The sequence below is a fragment of the Meriones unguiculatus genome (assembly GCF_030254825.1).
Source record: "Meriones unguiculatus strain TT.TT164.6M chromosome Y unlocalized genomic scaffold, Bangor_MerUng_6.1 ChrY_unordered_Scaffold_25, whole genome shotgun sequence".
Taxonomy (NCBI): domain Eukaryota; kingdom Metazoa; phylum Chordata; class Mammalia; order Rodentia; family Muridae; genus Meriones; species Meriones unguiculatus.
In genome coordinates, this window is record NW_026843710.1 from 3,665,554 (window position 1) to 3,685,073 (window position 19,520).

A 19,520-nucleotide genomic window follows, 5' to 3' on the forward strand; every position below is an offset into this window, starting at 1 on the left:
TGAATCTTGATGAAGCACTTTTCCTAGTTGTCTGATAAAGTGCCAGGTTGATTTCCAGAGTGGCTGTACAAGTTTATATTCCAACCAGCAGTAGTACAAGGTCACACTCCCACCAGCAGTGAAGGACAGTTCCCCTTTCTCCACAACATGTCCAGCATGTGCTGACACTTGAGTTTTTTATCTTGGCCATTCTGATGGTCGTAAGGTGTGATCTCAGGGACGTTTTGATTTGCATTTTCTTGATCACTAGTGATGTTGAGCATTTCTTTGAGTGTTTCACTGTAATTTAATATTAATCTATCAGGAACTCTCTGTTCCCCCCCCCCTTTTTTAAATTGGATTACTTGATTTGTTGCTTTTCAGCTTCTTTAGTTCTTTATATATAAAGGATATTAGCCCTCTGTCACAAATAGGCTTTGAAAAGATTCTTTCCCAATCTGTAGGCATTTGTTTTGTTTTGATGACAGTGTCCTTTGCATTACAAAACCTTTTCAGTTTCATGAGGTTACATTTACTGATACTTGCTCTTAGAGCTTGTGCTGTTGGTGTTCTGTTCAGGAAGTTGTCTCCTGTGCCAAAATGTTCAAGGCTCCTCCCCAATTTTTCTTCTAACTGATTTAATGTGTCTGGATTTATGTTGAGGTCTTTGATCCACTCGGAGTATAGTTTTGTACAGGATGATAAGTATGGATCTATTTGCATTTTTCTACATGTAAATATCCAGTTAGCAAAGCACCATTTGTTGAAGATGAGATCATTTTTCCAATGTATGGTTTTGGCATCTTTGTCAAAACTCGGGTGTCCATAAGTATGTGGTTTTATTCCTGGATCTCCTATTCAGTTCCATTGATCCACCCCTCTATTTCTATGCCAGTACCATGCAGTTGTTATTGATGTTGCCCTATAGTACAGCTTGAGATCTGGGATAGAGATACCTCCAGAAGATGTTTTATTGTAGAGGATTATTTTTACAATTCGGGGTTTCTTGTTTTTCCTCAAGAAGTTAAGAATTATTCTTTCAGGTTTTATAAAAAAATGTGTTTTTAACTTGATGGGAATTGCATTGAGTCTGTAGATTGCCTTTTGTAAGATGACCATTTTTTAAATGTTAATCCTGTCAAGCCATGAGCATGGAGGATCTTTCCATCTTTGGATATCTTCTTCTAATTCTTTCTTCAGAGATTTGAAATTTTTTACATACAAGTCTTTGACTTCCTTGGTTAGGATTTCACCAATGTATGTTATGTCCTTCATGGCCTTTGTTAAGTGTGTTGTTTCCCTTATTTCTTTCTCAGCCCTTTTGTCTTTTGTATGCAGAAGGACTACTGATTTTTTTGAGTTAATTTTGTATCCTGCCATTTTGCTGAAAATGTTTATCTGCTGTAGGATTTTCTTGGTAAAATTTTGATGTCACTCAGGTATAAAATCATATCATCTGTTAATAGTGATACTTTGACTTCTTCCTTTTCAATTCATATCTCCTTGATCCCTTCAATTGTCTTATTGTTCTAGCAAGGACTTTCAGAACTATGTTGAGGAGATAAGGAGAAAGTGGGGAGTCTTGCCTTGTCCCTGATTTCAATAGGGTTCCTTTACATTTCTCTCAGTTTAGTTTGATGTTGGCTATCAGCTTTTTCCATATTGCCTTTACTGTGTACAGAGTAGTGCCTTGTTTCCAGGATGTAGCCAAAACTTTATGTATGAATAGTTTGGATTTTTTCAAATGCTTTTTCAGCATCAAAGGAGATTATCATTTGTATTTTACTGTCTTTTAGTTTGTAAATATGGTGGATCACTTTGATGGATTTCCATCTATTGGACCACCCCTCCATACCTGGGATGAAGCCTACTTCGTCATCGTGGATGATATCTTTAAGGTGTTCTTGTATTCAGTTTGCAAGTATTTTATTGAGTATTTTTGCATCAATGTTTATAAGGGAGATTAGCCTGAAATTATGTTTCATTTTTGCATGAGAGGTTTAGTTACCAGGTGACTGTGGCTTCATACAATGAGTTTCGTAGTGTTCCTTCTGTTTCTATTTCATGGAATATTTTGAAGAGAAATGGAGTTAGCTCTTCTTTGAAGGTCTGGTAAAATTCTGAAATGAAATCATCTGTTCCTAGTCTAATTTGGGATTTAATAATTTTTATGACCTCTTCTATTTCCTTATGCAATATAGTACTATTTAATTAGTTTACCTGGTCTTAATTCAGCTTTGGTAAGTAGAATATCATCTACTTACTTAAAGAAAATTGTCCATTTCTTTTAGAGTTTCAAATTTTATGGCATATAGACTTTTGAAGTCAGTACTAATGATTGTTTGGATTTCTTCAGTGTCTGTAGTTTTGTTCCCCTTTTCATTTCTGAATTTGTTGACTTGGAAGGTGTCTCTCTCCCTTTTAGTTAGTTTGGCTAAGGGTTTGTCGATGTTGTTGATTTCATCAAAGAATCAGGTCTTAGTTTCATTGATTCTTCAATTGTTTTCTTTGTTTCTAATTGACTGGTTTAAGCCCTGGGTTTGATTATTTCCAGCTGTCTACTCCTTTTTGGTCTGTCTGCTTCTTCTTTTTCTAGGGTTTTTAGGTGACCCATCAAGTTGCTTGAATGAGCTTTCTTGAATTTCTTCTTTTTTAAATATTTTTTAACTTTTATTAATTACACTTCATTCACTTTGTATCCCCCATAACCACCTGTTCCCTCCCAATCCCACCTTCCCTCCCCCTTCTTCACAAATGCCCCTCCCCAAGTTCACTTATAGGTGAGTTATTCCTCTCCTTCCTTCTGAACCTAGTTTATAAGATCTCATCAAGAGTGGCTGAATTGTTTTTTCCCCCCTGTGGCCTTGTAAGTCTGCTCCCCCCCAAGAGGGAGATGATCAAAGAACAGGCCAATCAGATTATCTCAGAAGCAGTCCCTCTTTACATTACTATGGAACCCACTTAGACACTGAACTGCTATGAATTACCTCTGTGCAGGGGTTCTAGGTAATCTCCATTCATGGTATTTAGTTGGAGTATTAGTTTCTGGAAAGACCCCTGTGTGAAAATTTTCTGGTTCTATTGCTCTCATTGTGGAGTTCATGTCCTTTCCAGATCTTACTATTTGCCACTTCTTACATAAGATTCCAGGCACATTGCCCAAGAGTTGGCCATAAGTCTCAGCATCCACTTTGATACTATGCAGGCCAGAGCCTTTCAGAGGCCCTCTATGGTGGGTTCCTAACTTGATCACTGATTTCTTCTTCTTCTGATGTCCATCCTCTTTGCCTTTTGGGACAGGTATTGAGCATTTTAGTCAGGGTCCTCCATCTTGATTAGTTTCTTTAGGTGTAGAGATTTTAGTAGATTTACCCTATATTATATATCTATATGAGTGACTATATGCTGTGTGTGTCTTCCTGCTCCTGGGAGAGCTCACTCTGGATGATCCTTTACAGTTCCCATTATTACCTGCAAATTTCATGATTTCCCTAATTTTCATTGCTGAGTAATATTCCATTGTGTAGATGTACCACAATTCCTGTATCCATTCATCAGCTAAGGGGCATCTGGGTTGTTTCCAGCTTCTGGATATTACAAATAAAGCTGATACAAACATGGTTGTGGAAATGTCCTTATTGTGTACTTGAGGATCTTTTGGATACATGCCTAGGAGTGGTATAGCTGCATATTGAGGAAGTGCTATTCCTAGATGTCTGAGAAAGAGCCAGATTGGTTTGCAGAGTGATTGTGCAAGTTTACATTCCCATCAGCAGTGGAGGAGGTTTTGTCTTTCTTCACAACCTCTCCAGCATATGTTGTCACATGAGGTTTTGCTATTAGCTATTCTGATGGGTGTGAAGTGAAATCTCAGGGTTGTTTTGATTTGCATTTCCCTGACAGCTAATGACTGTGAGCATTTCTTGAAGTGTTTCTCTGCCATTTGCTCTTCCTCTATTGAGAATTCTCTGTTAAGCTCTGTTCCCAATTTTTTTAATTAGATTACTTGGTTTGTTGCTTTTTAGCTTCTTTAGTTCTTTATATATACTGGATATTGGCCCTCTATGACAGAGTGGCATGTTCAAGGTACTTTCCAATCTGTAGCATTTGTTTTGTTTTGATGAGGGGGTCCTTTGCTTTACAGAAGCTTTCAGTTTCATAATGTCCCATTTATTGATACATACTCTCAGAGACTGTGCTGTTGGTGTTCTGTTCAGGAAGTTGTCTCCTGTACCAATGAGTTCTAGGGTCTTCCCCTCTTTTTTTTCTAACTATTTTAATGTGACTGGTTTCATGTTGAGGTCTTTGATCCATTTGGATTTTAGGTTTGTGCAGGATGATAAGTATGGATCTATTTGCATTTTTTTTCTACATGTAGACATCCACTTAGACCAGCACCATATCTGAAGATGCTATCCTTTTTTCATTGTATGGTTTTGGCATCTGTGTCAAACCTCAGGTGTCTATAATTGTGGGGGTATATTTCTGTGTCTTCTGTTTGGTTCCATTGATCCACCCCTCTGTTTCTATACCAGAACTATGAAGTTATTATTAATGTTGCTCTATATTGCAGCTTGATCAGGGATGGAGATAGCACCAATAGATGTTTTATTCTGTAGATTTTTTTAACAATTCTGAGTTTCTTGTTATTTCATTTGAATTTAAGAATTTTTCTTTCAAGTTCTATAAATAATTGTGTTGTTAATTTGATGGGAATTGCCTTGAATGTGTAGACTGCTTTTGGTAAAATGACCAATTTTACTATGTTAATCCCGCCAAGCCATGAGCATGAGAGAACTTTCAAACTTCTGATATCGTCTTATAATTCTCACTTCAGAGACTTGAAATTTTTTCATACAAGTTTTTGACTTGCTTGTTCAGGATTATACCAAAGTACTTTATGTCATTTGTGGCTATTGGGGAGCATGTTCTTTCCCTAATTTCATTCTCAGCCCTTTTGTCTTTTATATACAGGAGGGCTACTGATTTTTTTTTTAGTTAATTTTGTATCCAACTTCTTCGCTGAATGATTTTATCAGCTATAGGAATTCTCTGGTAGAAATTTGGAGGTCAATCATGTATACTATCATATCATATGCAAATAGTGGTAATTTGATCTCTTCCTTTCCAATATCTATTCCATTGATCTTCTTCAACAGTCCTATTGCTATAGCAAGAACTTCCAGAACTATGCTGAAGAGATATAGAGGGAGTGGAAGCCTTCCCTTGTCCCTAATTTCGGGGGATTGAAGTTTCTTTCCATTTACTTTGGTGTTGGCTATAGGCTTGCAGTATATTGCCTTTACTATGTTTAGATAAGTGCCTTGTATCCCTGATCTCTCCAATACTTTAAACATGAATGCAGGTTGGATTTTCTCAAATGCTTTTTCAGCATCTAAGGAGATAATCATGTGTTTTTATTTTTTTCTATCTCTTTGTTAATATGATGGATCACATTGATGGATTTCTGTATATTGAACCACCCCTGCATACCTGGAATGAAGCCTACTTGGTTATAGTGGATGATATTTTGATGTGTTCTTTTATTTGGTTTGCAAGTATTTTCTTGAGTATTTTTTGCATCAATATTCATGGGAGAGATAGGCCTGAAATTTTCTTTCGTAGTTAGGTCTTTGTGAGGCTTAGGTACCAAGGTGACTGTGGTTTCAGAGAATGAGTTTGGTATTGTTCCTTCTCCTTCTATTTTATGGAATATTTTGAAGAGAAATGGAGTTAGCTCTTCTTTAAAGGTCTGGTAAAATTCTGCACTGAAAACATTTGGACCTGGATTTTTTTGGATTAGAGACTTTCGGTGACCACTTCTATTTCCTTAGGGGTTATCGGACTCTCTAATTGATTTACCTGGTATTGATTTAGCTTTGGTAATTGGAACCAAAAAAGAAAATTGTCCATTTCTTTTAGAGTTTCAAATTTTGTGTCATACAGACTTTTGAAGTAAGTCCTAATGATTGTTTGGTTTTCATCAGTGTCTGTAGTTATGTCCCCTTTTCATTTCTGATTTTCTTGATTTTGATGGTCTCTCTTAGCCTTTTAGTTAGATTGGCTAAGGATTTGTATATCTTGTTGTTTTTCTCAAAAATAATCAGGTCTTGGTTTCATTGATTCTTCAATTGTTTTATTTGTTTCTATTTGATTTATTTCAGCCCTGAGTTTGATTATTTCCAGCTGTCTACTCCTTTTTGGTGTGTCTGCTTCTTCTTTTTCTAGTGTTTTAGGTGAGCCATTAAGTTGCTTAAATGAGCTGTCTCGAGTTTCCTCTTGAAGGCACTTATTGTTATGAACTTTCTTCTTAGCACTTTTTTCATTGTGTCCCACAAGTTTGGGTATGTTTTGCCATTATTTTCATTGAATTTTAGTAAGTCTTTAATTTCTTTATTTCTTCCCTGACCCAGCTGTCATTTAGTAGCAAGTTGTTCAGTTTCCATGTATGTATAGGCTTTTTGCTATTTCTATTGTTGAGGTCTAGCTTTATTCTCTATAGATCAGATAGGATACAAGGGATTATTTCAAACTTTTTGTATCTGTTTAGGTTTGCTTTTTGACCAACTATATGGTCTATTTTGGAGAAGGTTCCATGAGGTGCTTAGAAGAAGGTAAATTCCTCTGTTTGGGTGTAACATTCGGTAAATGTCTATTTGATTCATGACCTGGTAGAGACACTGTTTCTTTGTTTAATTTGTGTTTTCTTTACCTGTCCTTTGTTGAGAGTGGAGTGTTGAATTTTTCCTCTATTAATGTGTGGGGATCTATGTGTGGTTTAAGTTTTATCAATGTTTCTTTTACAAAAGTGGGTGCCCTTTTATTTGGGGGATAGATGTTCATGATTGTAATGTCTTCCTGGTGGAATTTTCCATTGATGAATATGAAGTGTCCTTCCCATCTCTTTTTGTCATATTTGGTTAAAGTCTATTTTATCAGATATTAGAATGGCTTCTCCTGCTTTGGACTTGGGTCCATTTGCTTGGAAAGGCATCTTCCACACCGTTACCCTCAGTTAATGTCTATCTTTGTGACTTAGGTATCTTTCTCATATGCAATAGATTGCTTGGTCTTGTTTACAGATCCATTCTGTTAGTTTGTGTATTTTTATTGGACAATTGAGTCCATGATGTTGAGAGAGATTAATGACCAATGGCTGTTACATCCTTTGATTTTGATGTTGGCTGTGGTCAAAAGTTTCTGTGCTTGGTTGCTTTTTGTTTTACTGTTTTAAGGTTAATTATTTCCTGTGTTTTCTTGAAAGTAGCTAGTTTTCTTGGGTTGTATTTTTCCTTTTAGTGTCTTCTGTAATGCTGGATTTGTGTGTAGATATTGATGAAATTTGTTTCTGTCACTGAATATCTTGTTTTTTCTGACTATGAGGACTGAGAGTTTTCCTGGGTATAGTAGCCTTTGCTGACATCTCTGTTATGTTTGGGACTACATGATATTTTTCCAGGACCTTCTGGCTTTCATAGACTCTGTTTAGAAGTCAGGTGTAATTCTGATGTGTTTGGCATTATATGTTACTTAGCTTTTTCCCCTTGCAGCTTTTAGTATTTTGTTGTTGCTGTTCTGTATATTTAATGTTTTGATTATTATGTGGCAGTAGGATTTTCTTTTCCAGTCTAATTTATTGGGTGTTCTGCAGGCCTCTTGTATTCTTTTTGGACTCTCCTTTAAGTTGGATAAATCTTCTTCAATGATTTTGTTGATAACATTTTCTGGGCCTTGGAGGAGGGAATCTTCTTTTTCCTCTATTCCTATTATTCTTCGGTTTTGTCTTTTTATGTTGTTGTGAATTTCTTGGATGGTCTGTTTCAGGTATTTTTTTATTTAATATTTTCTTTGACATCGATTTCTTCCATTCTATCTTTCACACCTGATGTTCTTTCCTCCATCTCTTGTAGCCTATTGCTTATGCTTACCTTTGTAGTTCCTATTTTCTTCCCTAAGTAATTTCTCTCCACAATTTCCTCTATTTGTGTTTTCTTTAATTTCTCCAAAAAATATGGAATGATTCAGGAATTCACATGTCATTCTTGTGCATGGGCCATGCTAATCTTCTCTGTATCATTCCAATTTTAGTATATATGCTGCTGAAGTGAGCAACACATATTTCATACAAGTGGTCATTAATAAAATAACATTTCCTTTACTTGTGAATTTCACATTAACAGTGATTCCATTATTATTTGTCAAATGCACAGATATGTCCTAGTCAGTGAAATATTTTCTGTGAAAATGCTCCCTGACCAAGGCAAATCTTTGAATCAAAAGTATTTATTTAGGAACTTGCTTATATTGTTACAAGGACCATCACGATGTCATGTCCACAAGCAATCATCATATAGTCCTTCACTAAAACTGATAGATTTTCATACTGTACCAGAAGTGGCAGGCAGAGAGAGTGAGACTGAAAGACACAGAGAGAGGTAGAGAGACGGATTCAGAAATAGAGATCAAGACCAATAGAAACAAAGAAATAAAATGACAAGGACTGAGCGACAGAGAATCTATTCTGTCTGGTCACTTTCATTGGCCTATCAACCTCAAAGTGCACCCTCCTTTACTATAAATCCAAAAGGAATTATATATTTTAATATTTTTATTTTATTTTTATTAATTACATTTATTCACTTTGTATTACCCATTGCTACCTGTTCCCTCCCAATCCCACCTTCACTCCCCCTTCTCCACCCATGCCCCTCCCCAAGTCCACTGATAGGGGAGTTCTTGCTCTCCATCCTTCTGAACCTAGTCTATCAGATATTATCAGGGGTGGCTACATTGTCTTCCTTTGTGGCATGTTAATGCTGCTACCTCAACAGGGTAAAGTTTTTAAAGAACAGGACAATCAGGTTATGTTAGAAGTAGTCCCTATTCCCATTACTATGGAATCAATTTTTATACTGAAGTGTCATGGGCTACATCTGTGCAGGATTTGTAGGTTATCTGTATGCATGGTACATGCTTGGAATATGGGTCTCAGGAAAGACCCCTGGTGCTCAGAATTTTTGGTTCTGTTCTTCTCCTTGTAGAGTTCCTGTTCTCTCCAGATCTTGTTATTTCCCACTTCTTTCCTTAGATTCTATGCACTCTGTCCAACAGATGGCCATAAGTCTCAGCATCTACTTTGATAGTCTGCAGGGCAGAGCCTTTCAGAGGCCCTCTGTCTCGGGCTCCTAACTTGTTCTCTGTTTTCTCCTTTTTTTTTTTTTGATGTTTATCCTCTTTGCATTTCATGATGGGGATTGAGCATTTTCGCCAGAGTCCTCCCTCTTGATTAGTTTATTTAGGTGTACAGATTTCCTAGATTTTTCCTATATTATATGTCTATGTGAGTGAGTATGTACCATGTGTGTCTTTCTGCTTCTGGGATAGCTCACTCAGAATGATCTTTCCTACTTTCCATCACTGACCTGCAAATTTTATGATTTCCTTGTTCTTTTTATTTTTTTTTATTTTTTTTTTTCATTGCTGAGTAATATTCCATCATGTAATTACACCACAATTTCTGTATTCATCCTTCAGTTGGGGGGACAGGGACAAACTATGTTGTTTCCAGGTTCTGGCTCTTACAAATAAAGTTGCTACAAACATGGTTGAGCAAATGTCCTTATTGTGTACTTGAGCCTCATTTGGTTATATACCTATGAGTGGTACAGCTAGATCTTAAGGAAGTGATATTCCTTGTTGCCTGAGAAGGTGCTGGTTGATTTCCATAGTGGTTGTAAAAGTTTACATTTCCTGTAGCAGTGGAGGAGGTTTCCCCTTTTTCTATAACTTCTCCAGCATGTGTTGTCGCTTGAGGTTTTGATCTTGGCCAATCTGATGGGTGTAAGGTTAAATCTCATGGTCATTTTGACTAGCATTTCCCTGATGTCTAATGACTTTGAGAATTTCTTTAAGTGTTTTTCTGCCTTTTGCTATTCCTCTATCAAGACATCCCCTATCAGTGGACTTGGGGAGGGGCATGCATGCAGAAAGGGGAGGAAGGATGGGATCGGGAGGAGAGAAGGGAGGGGCTTATGGGGGAATACAAAAGGAATAAAGTTTAATTAATTATAATAATAATAATAAAAGAGGACAAGAAAAAATATCTTAAAAAAGAAAAAAAAGAACTCTTTGTTTAGCTCTGTTCCCCACTTTTTAATTGGATTACTTGACTTGTTGCTTTTCAACTTCTTTAGTTTGTTATATATACTAGATATTAGTCCTCTGTCAGATAAAGGGTTAGTGAAGATTCTTTCCCACTCTGTAGGTATTCGTTTTGTTTTGATGACAGTGTTCTTTGCTTTACAAAAGTTTTTCAGTTTCGTGAGGTCCTATTTATTGATTGTTGCTCTTAGAGCCTGTGTTATTGTTGTTCTGTTCAGGAAGTTGTCTCCTGTGCCAATGAGCTCAAGGATCTTCTCCACTTTTTCTTCTAACTGATTTAATGTGTCTGGTTTTATGTTGAGTCTTTGATCCACTTATACTTTAGTTTTGTTCTGGGTGATAAGTATGTATATTTTTGCTTTTTTCTACATGAAGACACTCAGTTAAACCAGCACGCTATGTTGAAGAAGCTATCTCTTTTTGATTGTATGGTTAAGGTTTCTTTGTCAAAAATGAGGTGTGCATATTGTGGGGGTTTATTTCTGGGTTCTCTTCAGTTACATAGATCCACCCCTCTCTTTCTCTGCCAATACCATGCAGTTTTTATTACTGTTGCTCTATGCACAGCTTGAGATTAGGGATAGACATACCTCCATAATATCTTTTATTGTAGAAGATTGTTTTAGCAATTCTGGGTTTCTTCTTTTTCCATATGAAGGCAAGAATTTTTCTTTTAAAGTCTGCAAAGAATTTTGGTAATTTGATGGGAATTTCATTGAATGTGTAAATTGCTTTTGGTAAAGATGGCCATTTTTACTGTGGTAATCCTGCCTAACGATGAGCATGGGAGATCGTTCCATCTTCTCCTATCTTCTTCTAATTATTTCTTCTAAGTCTTGAAATTTTTTCATACAAGTTTGTTACTTGATTGTTTATTATCACAGCACCACTCTTTATGCCTTTTAGTGACTAGAAGAACACATCACAGATATCATCCACTATGACCACCACGTAGGCTCCAAGCCAGGTATACAGGGGTGATTCAATATAAGGAAATCCATCAATGTGATCCACCATTATTAACAAACTGAAAGAAAAAAAAGCCACATGATAATCTCCTTAGATGCTGAAAAAAATCACTTGAAAAATCCATCATCCTCTCATATTTAAAGTATTGGAGAGATCAGGGATACAAGGCAAACATCTAAGTATAGTAAAGGCAATATAAAGCAAGCCTATATCCAACATCAAACTAAACAACTAAACAGAGAGAAACTTAAAACTATCCCCCTGAAATCAGAGACAAGGCAAGGCATTCCACTCTCTCCATATCTCTTTGACATAGTTCTAGATATCCTTGCTAGAGCAATAAGAAGATTGAAATAGATCAATGGGATAGAAATTTAAAAGGAAGAATTCAAAGTATCACTATTTGCAGATGGTATGAGAGTATACTTAAGTGACCCCAAAAATTCTACCATGGAATTCCTACAGCTGATAAACACCTTCAGCAATGTGGCTGGTTACAAAATTAACTCAAAACATCAGTAGCTTCCTGTATGCAAAAGACAAATGGGCAGAGAAAGAAATTAGGGAAACAAAAGTTATTATATTTTCTAACAAGGCCATAACTTCTAACCCTTCCCAGACATTTACTCACTGAGGACTCCACATGAAAATAGATCAGCTTCAAGGGGACATTGCAATTCAAACCACAAGGAAGTGGAATAAGATGGAAGGACTTCTAGGCTAAAAGAACATAGTAATCCTGAAAGTTTCTCATTCAATACAATGATTAAAAAAAAAAGCCCAACAATTTCCAAAGACATAAGAACAGGCCTGACAAACTTTTTTGGAAAATGTGGAATATTTCCATAATGTAGAATTACTCAGCTAAGAAAATGAGGATATTTTTGTCAAATGGATGGAAGAAAAAAAATATTCTGGGTGAAGTAACTAAAATACACAAAGACAAATATGGTATTTATTAACTTATTGGGAGGTCTCCTAATAGTGGGGAAAAGTTCTAATAGGCCATCTATTGTGACCATACCAGTTTTCCACTATGGGGATTGGGTGGCAGTTAATTGAGTTGTTGGGCCAGGGCATCCTATAGAAAATTTCACACAAACACAACTGTTGTTATTATAATATGTTGCTCTCTGCCCTCAACTATTAGATCATTGCCATGTTTTTGGATCCACAGAGATGCTTCTTTCTGCATCAAATGAAATTAAATACAAAGACACACAGTCCCATATAGTAAAGAAAGAGAGACCTTAAAACACCCAGCTAGAAATGGGATTTCTCTATTATATAGCTCTCCCCTCAGAGCTCTAGGAAGCCTGCAGAAAAGGAGGCACATTGAGTGTCATAAATAGAGGTAATTGATGACACAAGGAGAACAATGCCCTGAGAATCAGGCTGCAAAAGATGATGATGAAGCCAACCTTAATGAGCCCTGATGAGCTAAGGTCAGATAGAAGGGGGAGGAGGACTACCCCTATCTGGGCAATTAGAGAAAAGCATAGATGTAGAAGAAAGACCCTGGGTGGGAGTGGAAGTAGAAGACTGATGGGGCAGTATAGGGGATAGAAAGTGAACAAATCATAATAAATAAGTACAGAAGAAAAACTGTGATCAAGACAATGAAGTATAAAACTCTTTAGGACTGATGTCTTTTTCTTCTTGGTGGTGCCAGTGTTTGGCAAGGATGAACTCAGTTTTCTTTAAGGGACTTGGGACTGAGATTCTGATCATGTTCCAATGAGTAGATGAACAACAGAGACTTCAATTGATGTATTTTAAAGAATAAAACTTTACTGTGACTCATGTGTAGGAATTTGAATGTGGGAGGAATGGGAAAGGATTGTAACGTAATTTATATGAAATTCTCACATAATCAATACAAATAATACGCTGACAACTTATGCAATGACTATGAAAATGGAGAAAAGATTCTGCTCAACAAGCAGTCCTGTAATAAACACTATGTTTAGAGTGTTTGCCTGGAGAGCCACTGAAGAAAGCAAAGCTGCTCTTATATCCTAGGCATATAGCAGGGATTCATTTCTCTATCCTGAAGGCCAAGGTATAACAGTAAACCCCAGAACCAGAAGGATTCCTCACTGAACACTTAGTAGGACACAACTTACTTGTGAGTAAGTCTGAGCAGCCCTACATTACTCAATCTGGGCAGCTGGTAGCACACAACTCAGAAATGACCATTCCTATGTCCAAGATTCTTAGACTAGAAATATTGTCACATATTTATTTCAAGAGTTCATTAATTAAATTGCCTGCTATGACAGCAGAATGGAATTTTGATATCACAATGCTTTTATGACATCACAATGCTTTTTGACATCACAATGATATTATGATATCACAATGGAGTTATGACCTCATAGTCTACTATGACATCACATTGATATGACTTCACAATGGAATTTTGATATCACAATACTATTATGACATCACAATGGCATTATATCTTCACAATGATATGACATCACATTGGTGTAAAGACATCACAATGATATAATGGCTTCACAATTGTGTGTAGTAGGTGATGATTAAAATTTACTATTAGTTTATCTTTTATTAATGCTTGCTGTTAATCCTAAACAGCTGTATAAACAATTCACCACACAGACTGGGTTTATTTAGTTAACTTAGAAGACAGTGCTGGTCAATAGTTACTACCTCCTACACCTTCATAGTCCTCATAGTTTCCTAACATTTAGATTTTACCTGTTATATTCGCTTTTTATCTTAGGTCTGGTTCATTTTCTCCACACTGTTACAAGATTTCTCCTCCCGCTCTGCTCTCCAAGCTCTGCTCCCTCTCACTTCTCACTCATTTCCTGCCCTCTGGCTCCTCTCATTGCTCAAAATTGTGGCTAATTGCTTTATTCTGGCATGTTTACACAAAGTTGAGACAAGATGCTTAGAATACATATCACAATGCAATATCTGGATAGAAAAGAGAAAGGGTAAAATTAAGCATTTGAATGAGCAAAGGTAAGGTATATCTATTTCAAAAGAACATACCAACAATGGTATGACAACATCACAGTGCTATGATAATATCACAATGCTATTGTGACATCACAATGGGGTTATGACCTCAATATGCTAATATGACATCACATGGATATCATGACATCAACATTCTATTATGACATGGCAATGATATTATGACATCACCTTGATATTATGACATCAAAAATGATTTATGACATAAAAATGATTTTATGACATCAAAATTGTATTATTAATTCCAATGCTATTATGACTTAATGATATGACATCACAATACTATTATGATATCACATTCATACTATGACATCACAATTATAACATCACAAGTTTATTATGACATCTCAAATATATCATGTCATCACAATTGTGTCATGACATCTCAGTGCTATTCTGATATCACTATGGTAATATGACATAACAATGGTGTCAGGATAGTCAAATGATATTAAGACATCACAATTCTCTTATGATTTCACTTTTTCATTATGACATTATTGTGGAATTTTGACATCACAATTTCATTATGATCTCAAAATGCAATTATGATATCAAAGTACTTTTACAACATCTCAATTATATTAGATATCACAATTGTATTATCACATCAGAATGCTATTATGATCAAAACTGGTATTATGACTTCATAATGGTATTAGGACATGATTAGGGTATAACATCACAAGGATTTTTGATATCAAAATGCTATTATGCCTTCACAATGATATTAGGACATCACTATGCTATATATAATGACATCACAATGCTATTATGATATTACAAGGCATCATGATATCAAACACATCATGGCCTCTAATTGCTATTATGACATCACAATAGTATTATAATTTCACAATGGTATTATATCACAAAGCTATTAAGACATTACAATGCTATTATGACATGATTGTTTTAATGACCTCACAATAGAATTTTGATATTAAAATGCTATTATGACTTCACATCTGTATGAATCTACAATTATATTAGGACATCTCAATGGTATAATGACATCACAATGCTATTATATCCTCAAAATGGTATTATGACAACACAATGTTATGACATCTAAATGCTATTATAACTTCATAAAGCTATTAATGACAAATCAATTGTGTGACATCACAGTGATATGACATAATAATTGTAATATGTCATCAAAATGATATGACATCACAATGGTATTCTCACCTAAAAATGGTGTTATGACCTCACAATTCTATTATGACATCACAGTGCTATTATGACATCAAAAAACTATTTAAAATCAAAATGGTATGTTGGCATAATGTTCTTTTAAAATATATATGCCTTACCCTGTTAATTCAAATGCTGATTTCCCCACCCCCAACTCTCTGGTTTCAATCTGGATATTGCATTGTGATACTCATTATAAGCATCCTGTCTCAACTCTGTGTAAACAGGACAAAATAAAGCAGCTAGATACAATGTTGTGCAATGGGAGAAGCCAGAGGACAGAAAAGATTGGAGGATCCAGAAGGCAGGAAAGGAGTAGGAGGAGAGAAAGGAGGAGAGAGAGGAGAGCAGAGCTGGAGGAGAGAGCTTAGAGGAGGTGGAGCATGAACCGGACCTAAGATTTCACAAAAAAACAAGTATAATGTGGGAAATCTAATTGTTAGGAAACTGAGGGCTTGGAGGTTTAGGAGGCAGTAAATATTGCCCAGCATTGTGCTCTAGTTAACTAAAAACCCAGTCTCTCTTTGGTGATTTGTTTGTACAGCTGTTTAAGATTAACAGCAAGCTTTACTAGAAGATAAACCAATAGTAAATATTAATAACCACCTACAAAAATGGTATGACATCTAAATGCTATTATGACTTCACAATATGATATCACAATGCATTAGGACACCACAAAGATATTTTGACATCCCAATGCTATTATGACATCACAACACTATGATGAAGACACAATGCTATTATTCTATCAGAGTGGTGGTATGACTTCACAATGCTACTGTGACATCACAATGCTATTATAATATCAAAATGCTAATATAATATCAATATATTATAATAATATAATATAATGTTATTATGACATCAAAATCATATTTCCACATGATTGTGGTATGACATCACAATGGAATTTTGATATTTTGAAAGCACAATGCTATTACCGCAAAGCGGTCTTATGATATCAATATTCATCATGACATTCCAATGCTATTATGATATCACAATGCTTTTATGTCATCACAATGTTATGCTGATATCACATGGCATAATTTCACAGTGGAATTATGACTTCACAATGGTATAATGACATCACAATATTATTTTATCATCATAATGCTTTTATGAGTTCACAAAGGTATTATGACATCACAATGTTTTATGCTATCGCTATGGTATCAGGTCTTCACAATGCAATTATGACATTCCAATGGTATTATGACATCTCAGTAGTATGACATCCCAATGGTATTTTTACATCCCAATTAGATTATAACATCACAATTATTTTATGACTTCATAATGATATTTTGACTTCACAATTGTTTTATTAAATCTCAATGCTATGATGACATACCATTATTATTATTTCATCACAAAGTTGTGATGACATCACAGTGCCATCATGACATCAAAATGGTATTATGACATCACAATATTATGATATCACAATGTGCTTATTCCATCACAATGGTATTATGACACTATAATAGTATTAAGATATAACCATGATAATATATCACAATGATATGACATTGCAATGGTGTTATGATATCACAATAGTATAATGGCTTCACCAAGTATGTTTTAGGTGATGATTAATATTTTCTATTGCTTTATCTTTTATTAATGTGTGCTGTTAATCCTAAACAGCTGTATAGCCAAATTACCACACAGGTTCTGGTTTTATTTAGTTAACCTAGAACATAATGCTGGCTGAGAGTTATTTTCTCCTAAACCTTCAAGCCCTCATGATTGTAACACATCCCAATTCTATAATATCCTTACAATTATATGACTTTACAATGGTATTATGACATGACAATGCTATAATGACAATTCAGTGCTATAATGACCTCATAATAACATTATGATATCAAAATGCTATTATTCTCCTTTTATGTTGACTGAAAGCTTTGCAGTAGTCTGCATTGGCATCTGTGTTCTCTTAGAGTCTGTATGACTCCTGCCCATGCCCTTCTGGCTTTCATAGTTTGTGATGAGATGTCCAGTGTGATTCTGATAAATCTACATCCATATGTTACTTGGCATTTTTCCCTTTCTGCTTTTAATATTTTTTCTTCTGTAGATTTAGTATTTTGACTATAATGTGACATGATATATTTCTTTTCTGGTGTAGTCTATTTGGTGTTCTGTAGGCCTCTTGTTTATTTATGGAAATATCTTTCTTTAAGTTGGGAAATTTTTCTTCTATGATTTTCTTGAAAATATTTTCTGGACTTTGGAGTCTGGAGTATTCTTTTTCATCAATTTCTATTATTCTTAGGTTTCATCTTTTCATGGCATCCTTGATTTCTTGGATATTTTGTGTTTGGGACTTTTCAGATTTTACTTTTTCTTTAAGAGAAGTATCAAATTTCTGTGAGTGTATCTTCAGCACCAGAGATTCTCTCTTCCATCTCTTCTATTCTGTTGGTGAGGCTTACCTTTGTGGTGCCTGATCGTTTCTCTAAGTTCTTCAGACACAGAGTTAATAAAATGTTAATGATAATAAAAATAAAAATTAGAAAAAATAAAATCAAAAGCTTTGATATGTCACACAATTGTGATATCATAATACCACTGTCATGTCATAATAGCATGGAGGTATTATATCATGGTGATATCTTAATAGCATGTTTTAGTTTTTCTAATTTTTTATTTTTATTATCATTAACATTTTATTAACTATGTGTCTGGAGAACTTAGAGAAACTTAGAATACTCCATATGACATCACAATGGTATTATATCACAATGCTAATTATGACATCACAATGGTTTTATGTCATCACAAAGGTATGACATCCCAATGTATTATGACATCCCAATGATATTATGACATCACAATACAATTATAACATCTCAATGTTATTATGACATTATAATGGTATGATATATCAATGGTATCATGACAATGCAATGATATGTCATCACAATACTTTTAAGACATATCAATTATATAATGATATCACAATTGTAGTATGACATCACAATTTTTATAAATCTCAATGGTGTTATTTCATCTCAATGGTTTCATGACATCTCAGTGTTATGAATTCCCAATGCTATTAGGACATCATATGGTATGATATCACAATGGAATTATAACATCACAATAATAATATAACCTAATGATTCAGTTATGACATCACAATGCCATCCTGACATCACATGCATATTATCCTATCAAAATGGTGTTATGACACCACAATGGTCTTTTGATATCACAATGGTATTATAACATTACAGTAGTATTATGACATCAAAATGCTATAATGATATCACAATGGTATGTCACCTCAATGCTTTTATGACATCACAATGGTATGACATCACTATGGAATTAGAACTTCACAATGGTATTCTGACTTTAAATGATATTATGATATCACAATATTATGACATCACAATGCTATGATGACATCAAAATGGAATCACATCTCAATGGTATTATGACATCAACATGGTATTATGACTTCCCAATGCTATTATTACATAACGATACTATTATGTCATAACAAAGCTATTATTTCATCACAATTGTATGACATCTCCTGCATATGTATATTAATATTTACATTTGATATATCTTCTGGTAAAGATGCTGTTAATCCTATAATAGAGCTGTATAACAAAATCACCAGACAAATTCTGGTTTATTTAGTTAACCTAGAGCACAATTCTGGCTGATAGTTACTTCCTCCTAAACCTCCAAGCCCTCATAGTTTCCTAACATTTAGATTTTACCCATTACACTTGTTTTTGTGAAATCTTAGTTCTGGTTCATTCTCTCTAAGCTGTTCCAAGATCTCTCCTCCCACTCTGTTCTCCAAGCTCTGCTCCCTAACCCTCTCTCCTCCCACTAATTTGCTACCTTCTGGCTCTTCCCACTCATTTCCTGCCCTCTGACTCCTCCCATTGATCAACATTGTGGCTAGTTGCTTTATTTTGGCCTGTTTACAAAAAGTTAAGATAGGATGAATAGAATAATTATCACAATGTAATATCTGGATTGAAACCAGAGAGGGGAAGGAGTAGAAATCAGTATATGAATGAGCAAGGGTAAGCTGTATACATTTCAAATGAACATTTTACCAACATTTCTCCCTTTAAGTCCAAAAGAAGGCTCCTTTTATTTCAATACAATAATAATTATGAAATAAAAACTATTAGGTAAAATCTATAATTGCAATGTCTATT

General features: G+C 35.0%; 1 non-coding gene across 1 annotated transcript; it reads right to left on the reverse strand.

The window, feature by feature from the left end:
* Positions 1–7,984: 7,984 nt before the first annotated feature.
* LOC132651771 (U6 spliceosomal RNA) lies at positions 7,985–8,091 on the reverse strand. The gene has a single exon (XR_009589336.1). It is a non-coding gene; the product is annotated as a U6 spliceosomal RNA (small nuclear RNA).
* Between the last annotated feature and the right edge of the window lie 11,429 nt (positions 8,092–19,520).